The sequence below is a fragment of the Lontra canadensis genome, unplaced genomic scaffold (assembly GCF_010015895.1).
Source record: "Lontra canadensis isolate GAN:19392208 unplaced genomic scaffold, GSC_riverotter_1.0 scaffold27, whole genome shotgun sequence".
NCBI classification, from domain to species: Eukaryota; Metazoa; Chordata; class Mammalia; order Carnivora; family Mustelidae; genus Lontra; species Lontra canadensis.
The window spans coordinates 1248318-1261880 of record NW_022631021.1 but is presented as its reverse complement, the minus strand read 5'-3'; positions in this window follow the sequence as shown (position 1 = coordinate 1261880).

Sequence of the window (13563 nt, the reverse complement as noted above, 5' to 3'; positions counted from 1 at the left end):
CAGAGCTAGGTCCCCAGAGAGTAGGCGTTGGTGCCTCTGTGTCTCCTCAGTGGTAGCCAGCTCCTAGTCCTGCATGCACCCAGGCTTGGGAAATACCCCTGGCTGTTTGCAGGACAGGGTTAGAGCAGCATCTAGCTGTGCAGTGACAGCCCGAAGATCTCTAAGAACAAGGTTGGGACAGGATAACAACCTGGCTCTTCCCAGCAAAGGGGAAAGTGGAGAGGGGATTATCTTGTAACACAGAGCCTGGGGCACCTAGGTGGCTCAGCGGGTTGAGCCTCTGCCTTCCGGCCTAGGTCGTGATCTCAGAGTCCTGGAATAGAGCCCCACATCGGGCTCTCTGCTCAGCAGGAAGACTGCTGCCCCCTCTCCCTCTGCCTGCCTCTCTGCCTACTTGTGATCTCTCTCTCTCTCTCTGTCAAATAAATAAATAAAATCTTAAAAAACAAAACAAAACAAAACAAAACAAAACAAAACACAGAGCCTGGGCCCTTCCCCATGCCCAGCCCAACTGGTTGCAAACCAAGAAGACCTTGACAGTTCTCTTTAAACTCTCAGGTTCACCTTCCCCCCATTTTGCCCTTCTCACCCACTTCTGGGACTTTCTGCCAACACTTTCCACCCTGCAAAAGCTTTCTCTTAAATCCCGGGAACCAAGTTTCTCTAGATCACTGTTTTTGTTTTTTGGTTTTTGTTTCTTAACAAGTTGTGCCGTGGTGAGATTTCTTGTGTATTTATCCTGCTTGTGGTGCATTCTTCAAATTTGGAACAATTTCAGCCATATTTTATTCTAAATGGTTTCAGTATTTCTTCCGTCCCAGCCACCGTTTCTCAAAGATGGTCTGCATCAGACTAACAACACCCCACTCAAAGAAGAATCTCCTAGGGACTCAGAAGTCTGTGTTTCCAGCAAGTTCCTGGACATCTCAGGCCCACTGTACCAAGACCACTCAGCCAAGACTGTGGGTGCTTCAGTGGCAGGTCCTGGATGTCACTCACCTCTGTCCCCAGTCTCTGTGGGGCCCGTTTGTTGCATGGAACATTCACTGGGGACTGAACTCAACCAAACTGGGGCTACCTCCCTTCCCAGGCTCCTAAAGTCCTGACACCAAAAGGATGATACTCAGACCAAGAATTTCAGGCTTTAGCTGGCAGAGGAAAGAAACTTCGGGGGCTTTGAGGGACTCTCCTCAATTCACCAAAGAGGCATGCAGGGAAAGCACTCTTGCTGACTTCGCCACACTGGACCTGTGTTCTCTGTAAAATGTAGATGAACATTTCTGTGGTGAGGGCTGAGGTGATAAAGTCAGCCTCAAAAGTTAGAAGTTTTGGGTGTCACACTTCTCTTTGGGGTTAGGGGTAGGGGAAAAAACAAGGGAGCAGGTGAGAAATTATTACTTGCCAGCTATTGCCTAGAAAATACAGAGAGAAACAGACAGATAATGTACCAGGCTAATAAGTAGGCACACACCTTGTGTGTGTGGGTTGGATCAACTTTACGGAGGCGGAATTTACATATAATGCAGTGTACTCATGTAGGAGCATTGTTTTATGAGTTTCGACAAATGTGTTTCCTTGTATAACCTCTATCACAATACAGATCATTTCCATCACTCTAAAAGTTTCCTTGTTATAATCTATCCCCACCTGGCTCCAGGAGCCCCTAATCTGCCCTCTGCTGCTTTGGGTTAGATTGGCCGTTTCCTAGAATTTCAGATACAAGGAATCACCCGGTATGGACTCTTTTCCCTGCCAGCTTCTTTTGCTCCACATAACGTTTGTGAGGGTTGTCTGTGTTTTTGCTCCTAATAAATATCTTTTCCTTTTCGTTGCTGTTTTGTGTTCTGCTGTATGGCTACACCACAATCCGTTCACTCATTCTCCTGTTGAAGATTGAGGTTGTAGTTTGGGGCTATTGTGAAAAAAGTTGCTGTGAACATTCTTTTTTTTTTTTTTTTTAAGATTTTATTTATCATTTGACAGAGAGAGATCACAAGTAGGCAGAGAGGCAGACAGAGAGAAAGAGGGGAGCAGGCTCCCTGTGGAGCAGAGAGCCTGATGCGGGGCTCGATCCCAGGACCCTGGGATCATGACCCGAGCTGAAGGCAGAGGCTTAACCCACTGAGCCACCCAGGCACCCCTGCTGTGAACATTCTTCCACAACTCTTTTTGTGAACATGTTTCTATTTTGCTTGGGAGCAGAATTGGTGTGTTATATGGTAAGTTTATGTTTATGTTTTTGTTTTTCGTTTAAGTAGACTCCACACCCATCATGGAACTCAGTATAGAGCTTGAACTCACGACCTTGCGATCAAGACCTGAGCTGAGATCAAGAGGCTGCTGCTTAACCGACTGAGCCACCCAGGAGCCCCAGTAAGCGGAGGTTTAACTTCAAAAGAAACTGCCAAACTGTGTTTTGAAGTGAATGTGTTATGTTCCCACCAGCAAAGTGTGAGAATTCCAGCTGTTCTACATTTTGCCAGCTCTTGGTGTTGTTGGTCTTTTGTAATTTTAGTAATTCTGGTTAGGTGTGTAATGGTCTCTCACCGAGGTACACATATGCCTATCCCCCAAGATCTTCTGGAACCATTCCTCCTGACCACACACTTCTCCCCAGCTCTCCAATCATTTCTCTGTTTCTTCCATGCTCTAGGCCCCTTGCCCGGATTTCTCATCCTCTTGAAATTTCCATAACGGAACCCTTCTCATCATTCAGGCCTCAGCACAAATGTCACCTCCTTGAAGACTTTTATTCTCCTCTAAAGGTGGCCTCAGCACTTTTTATCCCACTTACCCTCTTTGTGTTCTTTGTAGCAGTGAGCCCTATCTGATAGAATCTTATTTGTTTGTCTACTTGTTCTCTGTCCCATGAGAACCTTAAGTCCATGAACAGAGGCATCTTGTCTGTTTTATTTACCTAGAACAGTGATTGATAGATAGATGTTTAATATATATGGCTGAAAGGCTTTGCAGTCCAAAGGATGCATTCAGCATATTGGCCTTTTAGGTCCTGGGAATGAAAGGCTATGCACATCAACAAAATACAAATATTTAAAACATAAATTATTTGTATTGTCTGGGCCTATTCAATTTCGCATGTAAATATGCTTTAGAAATCTAAAAATATACAAAAATAGAAAGAAGAGGAAAATTGACCATCGTTTCACCAAATTACTGTGGTTTAAAAGTGTAAAACATTTTACGTTATTAACTAGTTTTATTTTTTTTAATTTTAATTTTAATTTTTTTTGGATTCCCTTTATTTATTCATGAGAGACAGAGGGAGAGAGAGCCAGCGGCAGAGGGAGAAGCAGGCTCCCCAGCAAGCCGGGGGGCTGATGCTGGATTTGATCCCAGGACGATGGGATCATGACCTGAGCCGAAGGCAGATGCTTAACTGACTGAGCCACCCAGGGGACCCTATTAACTAGTTTTAGATTTTTTATTTATTTTTTAAAGTTAGCTTTTGAATAGGTAATATGTGCGCATAGTCAATATTCAAACAGTATATCCTTTCGGAAAAGGTTGCTCATATACAAACATAGATCTATCTATTTGCATTTTTTCCTCAAAAAAGCACCATACTGCATACATTGTTCTGTACCTTGCTTTTTTCACTTAACAATTTATCTTAGAAATCATTCCACATCAATAGGTGTATCATTTAAGACTATATTCAGCTGTGAGTGACAGAAAATTCAAAATACCAGTGCCTTGTAAGATTGGACATTGATTTATCTCTTACTGATAAAATCTAGAAGTAAGTAGCCAGGCAACACTACGACCTGACAATTATCAGATTCCTTCTGCCTTTTGCTGTGACATGCTCAGCATAGGGCCCTACTTCATAGTCCAAAATGGCTGTCTGAGCTCCACCCATTACATCTGCATCTAGCCAACAGAAAGAGAAACGGAAAGAGAGGTACATGCTTCCTCCCATTAGTGATACTTCCCGTGAGTTTTCTGCTCAACTCTCATTGGCTGGAACATAGGGACGTACCTAGTTGTAAGGGAGGCTGGAAACATTTTTTTTTCTTTTAAGTAGCCTCCATGCTCAATGTGGGGCTTGAACTCATGGCCCTGAGATCAAGACTCACATATTCTACCAACTGAGCCAGCCAGGTGCCCCTGGGTAATATTCTTTATTCCAGGTAGCTATATACCATGTTGAAAATCAGGAGATGAGGGGAATAGTTTTTTGTTGTTTTGTTTTTTTTTTTAAGATTTTACTTATTTAAGAGAGAGCACAGAGGGAGAGGGATAAGCAGATTCCCTACTGAGCAGGGAGCCTGATGGGGGGCTCGATCCCAAGACCCTGAGATTACAACCTGAGCCAAAAGCAGACTCTGTACTGACTGAGCCATCCAGTTGCCCTGAGGAGAATGGATATCAGGGAATAACCAACAATCTATGCTACAATATACATAGATTTGTCTCATTTTTAAAAACTGATTTTTTTATAGCCAGCTGTCCAAGGAAGAGTGGGAATCCTTCACCAAGCCTCATGTTCTGCTCTTCCAAATTGAAGTCTCCCTTGGGTGTGTGATTGATAGAGTTAGGTCACATGTCCATACTCTAGTTGCCAGGGAGGCTGGGAATTAGAGTCTTGACTTACAGATTGAGGACAAAACTCATAATAGGGGAGGGGCGCCTGGATGGCTCAATGGGTTAAAGTCTCTTCCTTCAGCTCAGGTCAGGATCTCAGGGTCCTGGGATGGATCCCAGCATCCAGCTCTCTGCTCAGCAGGGAGCCTGCTTCCCTTCCTCTCTCTCTGCCTGCCTCTCTGCCTACTTGTGATCTCTGTCTGTCAAATGAATAAATAAAATCTTAAAAAAAAAAAACACCTCATAATAGGGGAATTCTTCCAAATACAGAAAAGCAACTTAGAATATGGACCAATTCTCCTGTCAGAGACAACTACATTAAATCTTAAAATATTCAAAAAAAAATTTTTAAAAGATTTTATTTATTTGTCAGAGATAAAGAGAGAGAGTGAGCACACAAGCAGGGGAGCAGCAGGCAGAGGGAGAAGCAGACTCATCTCTCATCCCAGGACCCTGAGATCATGACCTGCCCAGAAGGCAGACACTTAACTGACTGAGCCACCCAGGCATCCCCAAATATTTTTAAATTTAAAAGCACTGGGGCGCCTGGGTGGCTCAGTCGTTAAGTGTCTGCCTTCAGCTTGGGTTATGGTCCCAGGGTTCTGGGATGGATCCTGCCATCTGACTCCCTGCCCAGCGGGAAGCCTGCTTCTCCTTCTCTCACTGCCCCTGCTTGTGTTCCCTCTCTAGCTGTCTCTTTCTGTCAATTAAATAAAGAAAATCTTTTTAAAAATCTTAAAAGCATCAAAAATATAAGAAGATAGTGAGGAATTACTGAACCAAGATATATGAAAAGATAGGAATCCAGGGAGATCAGAGCTGCCAGATAAAATACAGGACTTCCAGGTATATTTGAACTTCAGATAACCAACAAATTTTTTTTTTTTTTTTTTAGTGTATGTCCCAGTCCAATTTGAATTTCAGATAAACAAGAAATTATTTTTTAGCATAAGTGTGCCCATGCCATACTTCTGGAATACTCATACTAAAAAGCATTTGTTTATTCAAAATTCAAATTTAACTGGATGTCCTGCATTTTTATTTATTAAAGTTGGCATCCCAAGCAGAGAAGTGAGTCCAGCAGTTGGGGCTGCTCTTGTTCAGGGGCATTTGCCAGTTTGAGTCATCAGAGAGGTTGAGCTGTGCTTTCAAAAGCTTATTAGGATTAAGGGTACAAAGTTGGAATGGAGACCCTACCAAGGTTGGAGACTCTGATAAACCATCCCTGTGGTAGAGGCACCTGGGTGGCTCAGTGGGTTAAAGCCTCTGCTTTCGGCTCAGGTCATGATCCCAGACTCCTGGGATCAAGCCCCACATGGGGCTCTCTGCTCAGCGGGGAGCCTGCTTCCTCCTCTCTCTCTGCCTGCCTCTCTGCCTACTTGTAATCTGTCAAATAAATAAATAAAAAGAAACCACCCGTGTGGCAGACTATTACTTTGATAACCCCCGGTGAACCATGGGCATGGGTATTCATGCTCCATGTACTCCCCTTAACTCTGGGCAGGCTCTGTGATCCATTTTACCCAATAGAATGTGATGGAAGCAATGTTGTACCTAGTCTTGTTGAAGCCTTAAGAAGGCGGCTTCCATATTTTGGCTCTGGGGAAAGCAAGTTGCCAGTAGTAAGTCCAACTACCAGAAAAAATGGGAGCTAACTAAGGAAGGTGATGTGTACCCAGCTGGATTTCAGAATTGCTATGGACTTGTGGCTGCTATGTTTCTGCCAGTTCCTCCTTTTAATTTTTAAAAAAAATTTTTAAAAATATTTTTTATTTATTTAATAGAGAGACAGAGAGCACAAGCAGGGGGAACGGCAGGCAAATCAGGCAGAGGGAGAAGTAGGCTCCCTGCCGAGAGAGGAGCCCGATGTAGGGCTCAAACCTGGGACGCTAGGATCATGACCTGAGCTGAAGGCAGCCGCTTAACTGACTGAGCCTCCCAGGCGACTCCAGTTCCTCCTTTTTAAAGAGGAATATATTTAGGGGTTTTCCTATGGGGAGCAGATAACTTGTCTCTTTAGTTCAAAGGTTGTCAGAAACAGAGGAGGATCACTTGAGAAATCTCATTCATACCTAGATTTGATTCAGATCATGAAATTATGGACCTCAAACCCAATCCTGGTAGAGCTATGAGGTGAGATTCTGCGGGGTGTGGGGGTGGTCTATAGGGGTGGTGAGTCTGTTTTGCATGGGGGAAGAAGTGAAACATTAGGGGACAGAGGGAAGAATGATTGATTATTATTTTAGTGACTTCCAGTAAACCATATATCTATACTCACATCATTATTAGTTCCCTCCCCTTGAACCTGGTGGCCCGTGACCTGCTTTCACCAACATAAGATGGTGGAAATGACACTGTTGGTTCCAGATCTAAACCTTTAGAAGGGCTGGAAGCTTCCAAATTTGCTCTTTAGAGGAAACCAGTCATCATGTAAAGGTCCAATTATCTTGAGACAACCATACTGTGACAAACCCAACCTACCCTCATGGAGAGACCATGTGGAGAAGAACCTAGGACCCTCACCAATATCCCAGCTGAGGTCCCACTTGCCCTCCATTTGAGTAAGGCCATCTTGGCAGTAGATCATTCAGGACTGGTCAAGCTTCCCCAGGTGATGCCACACAGAGACCAGTTGTCACTGCTCCAAACTGCAGCACTGTGAGCAACTAAATAGAATAGTTTTTAAAATTTTTTTTTAATTTAACTTAAAAAAATATTTATTTATTTATTTATTTGAGGAGGGGAGGCGCAGAGGGAAAGGAAGAAAGAGTCCCAAACAGACTCTGCACTAAGCACAGAGCCCGATGTGGGGCTTGATCTCCTGAGCCTGAGACCATGACCTGAGCTGAAACCAAGAGTCAGTTGTTTAGCTGACTGAGCCACACAGGTATCCCTAGAATAGTTACTGTTTTAGGTCAGGAGTAAGCAAATTATGGCCCACAGATGGCTGCCTTTTCTTTCTTTCTTTCTTTTTAAAGATTTTTATTTATTTATTTGACAAAGAAAGAGATCACACGTAGGCAGAGAGGCAGGCCGCGGGGGGGGGAAGCAGGCTCCCCACTGAGCAGAGAGCCCAATGCGGGGCTCGATCCCAGGACCCTGAGACCAGACCTGGGCTGAAGGCAGAGGCTTAACCCACTGAGCCACCCGGGTGCCCCTCTTTTTTTTTTTTTTAACTGCTTTATTGAAAAACAATTAATTCACATTCCATATATTTCACCCATTTTTTAAAAATATTTTATTTACTTGAGGGACAGAGAGCAAGACAGAACACAAGCAGGGGGAGGGAGAGAGAAGGAGAGGCAGACTTCTCACTAAGCAGGGAGCCTGACATGGGGCTCAATCCCAGAATCCTGGGATCATGACCTGAGCTGAAGGCAGATGCTCAACTAACTGAGCCACACAGGCAGCCCCAATTTACCCACTTTAAGTATGCAACTCAGTGGTCTTTAGTATGTTCACAGATATATACAACCATCACACAATCAACCTTAGAATATTTTTATCACCTCAAAAAGAAACCCTGTACCTTTCCCCTATACTCCCAGTCCCTAGCAGTCACCAATCTACTTCCGGTCTTCTGTCTTCTCATATGAATGGAATAATATAATATGCAGTCTTTTGTGATTATCTTTTTAAACTTAGTGTAACATCTTTGAGGATCATCTATATCATTGTTTCTATCAGTACTTTGTTATTTTTAATGGCAAAATAATATTCCATTGTATGGATATACCACATTTTGTTTATCTGTTCATCAGTTGATAGACATTTGGGCTCTTTTGAGCATCGGTTGCTAGACCTTCTATTATGAATGGCTATTCATAATGGCTATTATGAATAATGCTAATATATAGGTTAGTGTACAAGTACCTGTTTGAGTCCCTGTTTTCAGTTCTTTTGGGTATATATACAAGAGTGGAATTGCTGGGTCATATGCTAATTAGATGTTTAACATTTTAGGAAGTACCAAACTATTTTCCATAGAACCAGTACTATTTTACAATCCACTGGCAATGCACAAGGCTTCCAATTTCTCCACCTATTCACCAATGCTTAGTAGTCTTATTGAAAATCAGTTGACCATGGATGTGTGGGTTTATTTCTGGACTCTCGATTCCATTTCATTGATCTACATGTCTATCCTTGTATCAGTACCAAGTATTAGTTACTGTTGCTTTGTAATACATTTTGAAATCAGGAAATGTGAGTCCTTCTAATTTTTCTATTTACTTATTTATTTTTTTAAGTAAGCTCCACACCCAATGTGGGGCTTGAACTCACAACCCCAAGATCAAGAGTTGCATGTTCTACTGACCGAAACAGCCAGGTGCCCCGTGTTCTTCTTTTTATTTATTTGTTTGTTTACTATATATTTATTTTAAAGATTTTATTTTTAAACAATCTTTATACCCAACCTGGGGCTCAAACTCAAAATCTTGAAAACAAGAGTTACATGCTCTACTGACTGAGCCAGCCAAGCACCCCCTGTTTTTCTTTTTCTTGTTTAAAAAAGATTTACCTATTTATTTGAGAGAGAGAGAGAGAGAGAAAGGATGCAGGTGGAGGGGCATGGGGAAAGGGAAAGAGAAGCAGACTCCCTGCTGAGCGGGGTAGGGTGGGGGGAAGCCTGACTCAGGGCTCGATCCCACAACCCTGAGATCACAACTGGAACTGAAATCAAGAGTCAGATGCTTAACTGACTCAACCACCCAGGTGCCCCATTTTTCTTTTTAAATACTGTTTTGGCTATTCTGGGTCCCTTGTAATTCTATATGAATTTTAGAATCAACTTGTTGATTTCCATAATGAAGTCAGCTGGGACTCTGATTGGATTGCGTTGAATTTGTAGATAATTTGGGAAGTATTCCCATCTTAACAATGTTAAGTCTTTTGATGCATGGATATAGAACATTTCTCTGATTACATATGTCTTCTTTAATTTCTTTCAACAATGTTTTGTAGTTTTCAGAGTATAATTTTGTCACCTTTGTTAAATTTATTCCTAAGTATTTTTATTATTATTATTATTTAAGATTGATTTATTTACTTTAAAGTTGTTTTTTTTTTAAATTTATCTATTTGAGAGAGAGAGAGAGAGAGCGCTAGCAGGGGGAGTGGTAGGGGGAGAGGGAGAAGCAGACTTCCTGCTAAGCAGGGAGCCCAATGCGGGACTCAATCCCAGGACTCTGATATCATGATCTGAGCCAAAGGCAGATGCCCAACCAAATGAGACACACTGGCTCTCCAATATTTTATTTTTAAGTAATCTCTATTCCCAACATGGGGCTCAAACCCACAACCCCCAGATCAAGGGTCTCATGTTACACCAACTGAGTCAGTGAGGTGCCCCTATTATTATTTTTTAAAGTAAGCTCTACACACAACGTGGGGCTTGAACTAATGACCCCAAGATCAAGAGTCACATGCTCTACCAGGTTTGAGCCAACCAGGCGCCCCCGGGTTTTATTCTTTTTCAGCTATTATAAATGAAATTTTTCTTTAATTTCATTTTTGCATTGTTCACTGGAAGTGTATAGAAATATAATTGATTTTTATGACTTGCCTTGTTTCCTACAAACTTGCTGAATTCATTTATTATTATTATTATTTTTAAAATATTTTATTTATTTATTTGACAGAGAGAGATCACAAGTAGGCAGAGAGGCAGGCAGAGAGAGAGAGGAGGAAGCAGGCTCCCCGCCGAGCAGAGAGCCCGATGCGGGGCTCGATCCCAGGTCCCTGGGATCATGACCTGAGCCGAAGGCAGAGGCCTAACCCACTGAGCCACCCAGGCGCCCCTATGATTATTTTTTTAAGTAAGCTCTACACCCAATGTGGAACTTAAACTCACAACCCCAAAATCAAGAGTCACATGTTCTACTGATTGAGCCAGTCAGATGCCCCTGAATTCAGTTAATAGTTCTAATAATTTTTATGTGGATTCCTTAGTATTTTCTTCTTCTTTTTTTTTTAAGATTTTATTTCTTTATTTGACAGAGAGACACACTGAGAGAGGGAGCACAAGCAGGGGGAGTAGGAGAGGGAGAAGCAGGCTTCCGGTGGAGCAGGGAGCCGGATGCGGGGCTTCGACTTGAGGCGAAGACAGACGCTTAACGACTGAGCCACCCAGACGTCCTAGTATTTTCTTTTTTTTTAAGTTTTTATTTTAAAAAGAAGATTATTTATTTATTTATTTTAGAGAGAGAGAGAGTGAGCACAGGAGAGTGAGCTAGGGGAGGAGCAGAGGGAAAGGGAGAGAAGCAGACTCCCTGCTGAGCATGGAGCCCAACACAGGGCTCTATCTCAGGATCTTGAGACCATGACCTGAGCTGAAATCAAGAGTCAGACACTTAACAGTCTAAACCAACCAGGCACTCCTCTTTAGTATTTTCTGTATACAAGATCATGTCATCTGTGAGTAGAGATAGTTTTATTTCTTCCTTTCCAATCTGGATGGCTTTTAATTTCTATTTCTTGCCTAATCATCTGGCTAAAACCTCCAATACAATATTAAATAGAAGTGCAAGAGGGGATATCCTTGTCTTGTTCCTTGTCTTTTTCTTGGAGAAGGTATCTAGTCTTTCACTATTAAGCATGATGTTAGTTGTGGGTTTTTCACTCATGTTTTTTCATAAGCTTGGGAATGACTGCCTGGCTTTGTAAATAAAGTTTTATTAGAACACAGCCATTCCATTCATTCATGTATGGTCTATGGTTAATTTGAACTATAATGACAGAGCTGAGAAGTTGTAACAGAGACCATATGACCTGCAAATCTAAAATATTTACCATCTGGCCCTTTAAGAAAAATTCCACTGACATCTGTTTTAAACTGCTAAATTTTGGGATAGTTTGCTGTGAAACAATATATGACTAAAACAACTCCCAATCTTTGACTAGAACCTCAAAGAACTGCAACATGGGGTAAGGAGGAAACATAAACACACAAACTGTCCCACAAACTGTCCTCCAGCTTCAAGTCATCTGGGATGCTCAGAAAATCAGAAGCCCTGAAACTGAGTTAAGGTGATCCTAGCTTGCTAGTGTCCCCAGATGCCTGCAGAAACCAATGGAAATCCTTTTGGGAGGAAGATATTATTTTTGTTGCCTCAAATGATTTTTCAAATACAATGTCCAAAATATAACCAGGTACATGAGGAGATAAAACAACATGAGGAAGAACCAGTAGTTTAAAACTGACAACGGAAGCAGGCCCATAGGGACACTAGATTGAAATTAATAGACAGAAGCCATAAAACAACTACACTTTCTCTGTTTAAAGAGAAAAAAGCTGAGCTTGAAAATTATAGCAAGTCAAGAGATATAAGAAATATAAGAAGTGACACAGCAGATCTGAAAAAGACCCAATTAGAAATTTTGGAACTAAAAAACAAAACAAGGGGCGCCTCGGTGGCTCAGTGGATTAAGCCTCTGCCTTTGTTCGGCTCAGGTCATGATCTCAGGATACTGGGATCGAGTCCCACGTCGGGCTCTCAGCTTGGCGGGGAGACTGCTTTCCTTTCTCTCTCTCTCTCTGCCTGCCTCTCTGCCTACTTGTGATCTCTCTCTGTCAAATAAATAAATAAAATCTTTACAAACTAATACAAAATATGAAAAATAAAACAAAACAAAAAACAAAACCAAACCAAACCCAGACAAACCAAAAAACTAATTAAGAGCTTGATGGATGGGTTTGAAAAGATAATTTTTTTTTTTTAAGTAGACCCCACACCCAACGTGGGGCTTGAACTCATGAGCTTGAGATCAAGAGTTGCATGTCAGGTACCCCAAGAGGAGAATTTTTTAAAAAGCTAAAGGCTTTTTATTTTTTTTAAAGATTTTATTTATTTATGTGACAGACAGAGATCACAAGTAGGCAGAGAGGCAGACAGAGAGAGAGGAGAAAGCAGGCCTCCCCTGAGCAGAGAGCCAGATATGGGGCTTGATCTCAGGACCCTGGGATCATGACCTGAGCTGAAGGCAGAGGCTTTAACCCACTGAGCCACCCAGGTGCCCCAAAGCTAAAGGCTTTTTAAAGGGGCGCCTGGGTGGCTCAGTCATTAAGTGTCTGCCTTCGGCTCAGGTCATAATTCTGCTCTTGGGATCGAGCCCTACATCGATCTCCACATAGAGCCCTGCATCCAGCCCCGCATGGAGCCCCACAACAGGCTCTCTGCTCGGCAGGAAGCCTGTTTCTCCCTTTCTCACCACGCCTCCCTCTACCCCCGGCTTATGTTCCCTCTTTCGCTGTATCGCTCTCTGTTATATAAATACATAAAATATTTTAAAAATAAAAAAAATAAAAAGCTGAAGACAGAATTAGTGAAGTGAAAAGTAGTCACAAGAAACTTTTAGAACATAGCATTGAAGAACAAAAGATAGAAAAAATGAAAATAAAAGAAAAGGATGTAGTGAGAAGGTCTAATAGGTATTTCAGCTGGGGGCCCAGAAGGAAAGAGTCAGAAACAGTATTTAAACATACAATGGGTGAATTTTTTTCAAAATTAATGAAAAATTGTGCAGATGTGATAAGGAGCCATGAAATGACATATATTCACTCCACCATGTGTTCTGACTCTTAAAACAATGCATCCTCGGGGCACCTGTCTGCCTCAGCCATTAGCGCATGCAACTCTTGATCTCAGGGTCATGAGTTCAAGCCCCATGTTGGGTGTAGAGCCTACTTAAAACAAAAACAAAAACAAAAAACCCCAGTACATCCTTCCTGTGCAAATCTGTCTTTGAAAGGATTTTGAAATCAACAACAGGTAGCTCCATAGCAGATGGAATAGGGCTTGTGTGGGCTGAGTTCAAATACAAGCTTTGCCACTCCTTGAGGCACTACCTGGAGAAGTTAGCCAAACTTCAGTTTTCTCGGCTAATAAATAGGGCTAGTAATGCAGACCTACCCCACATTTTCATTGTGAGACTCAAGTGATACAGTGCATGTGAATA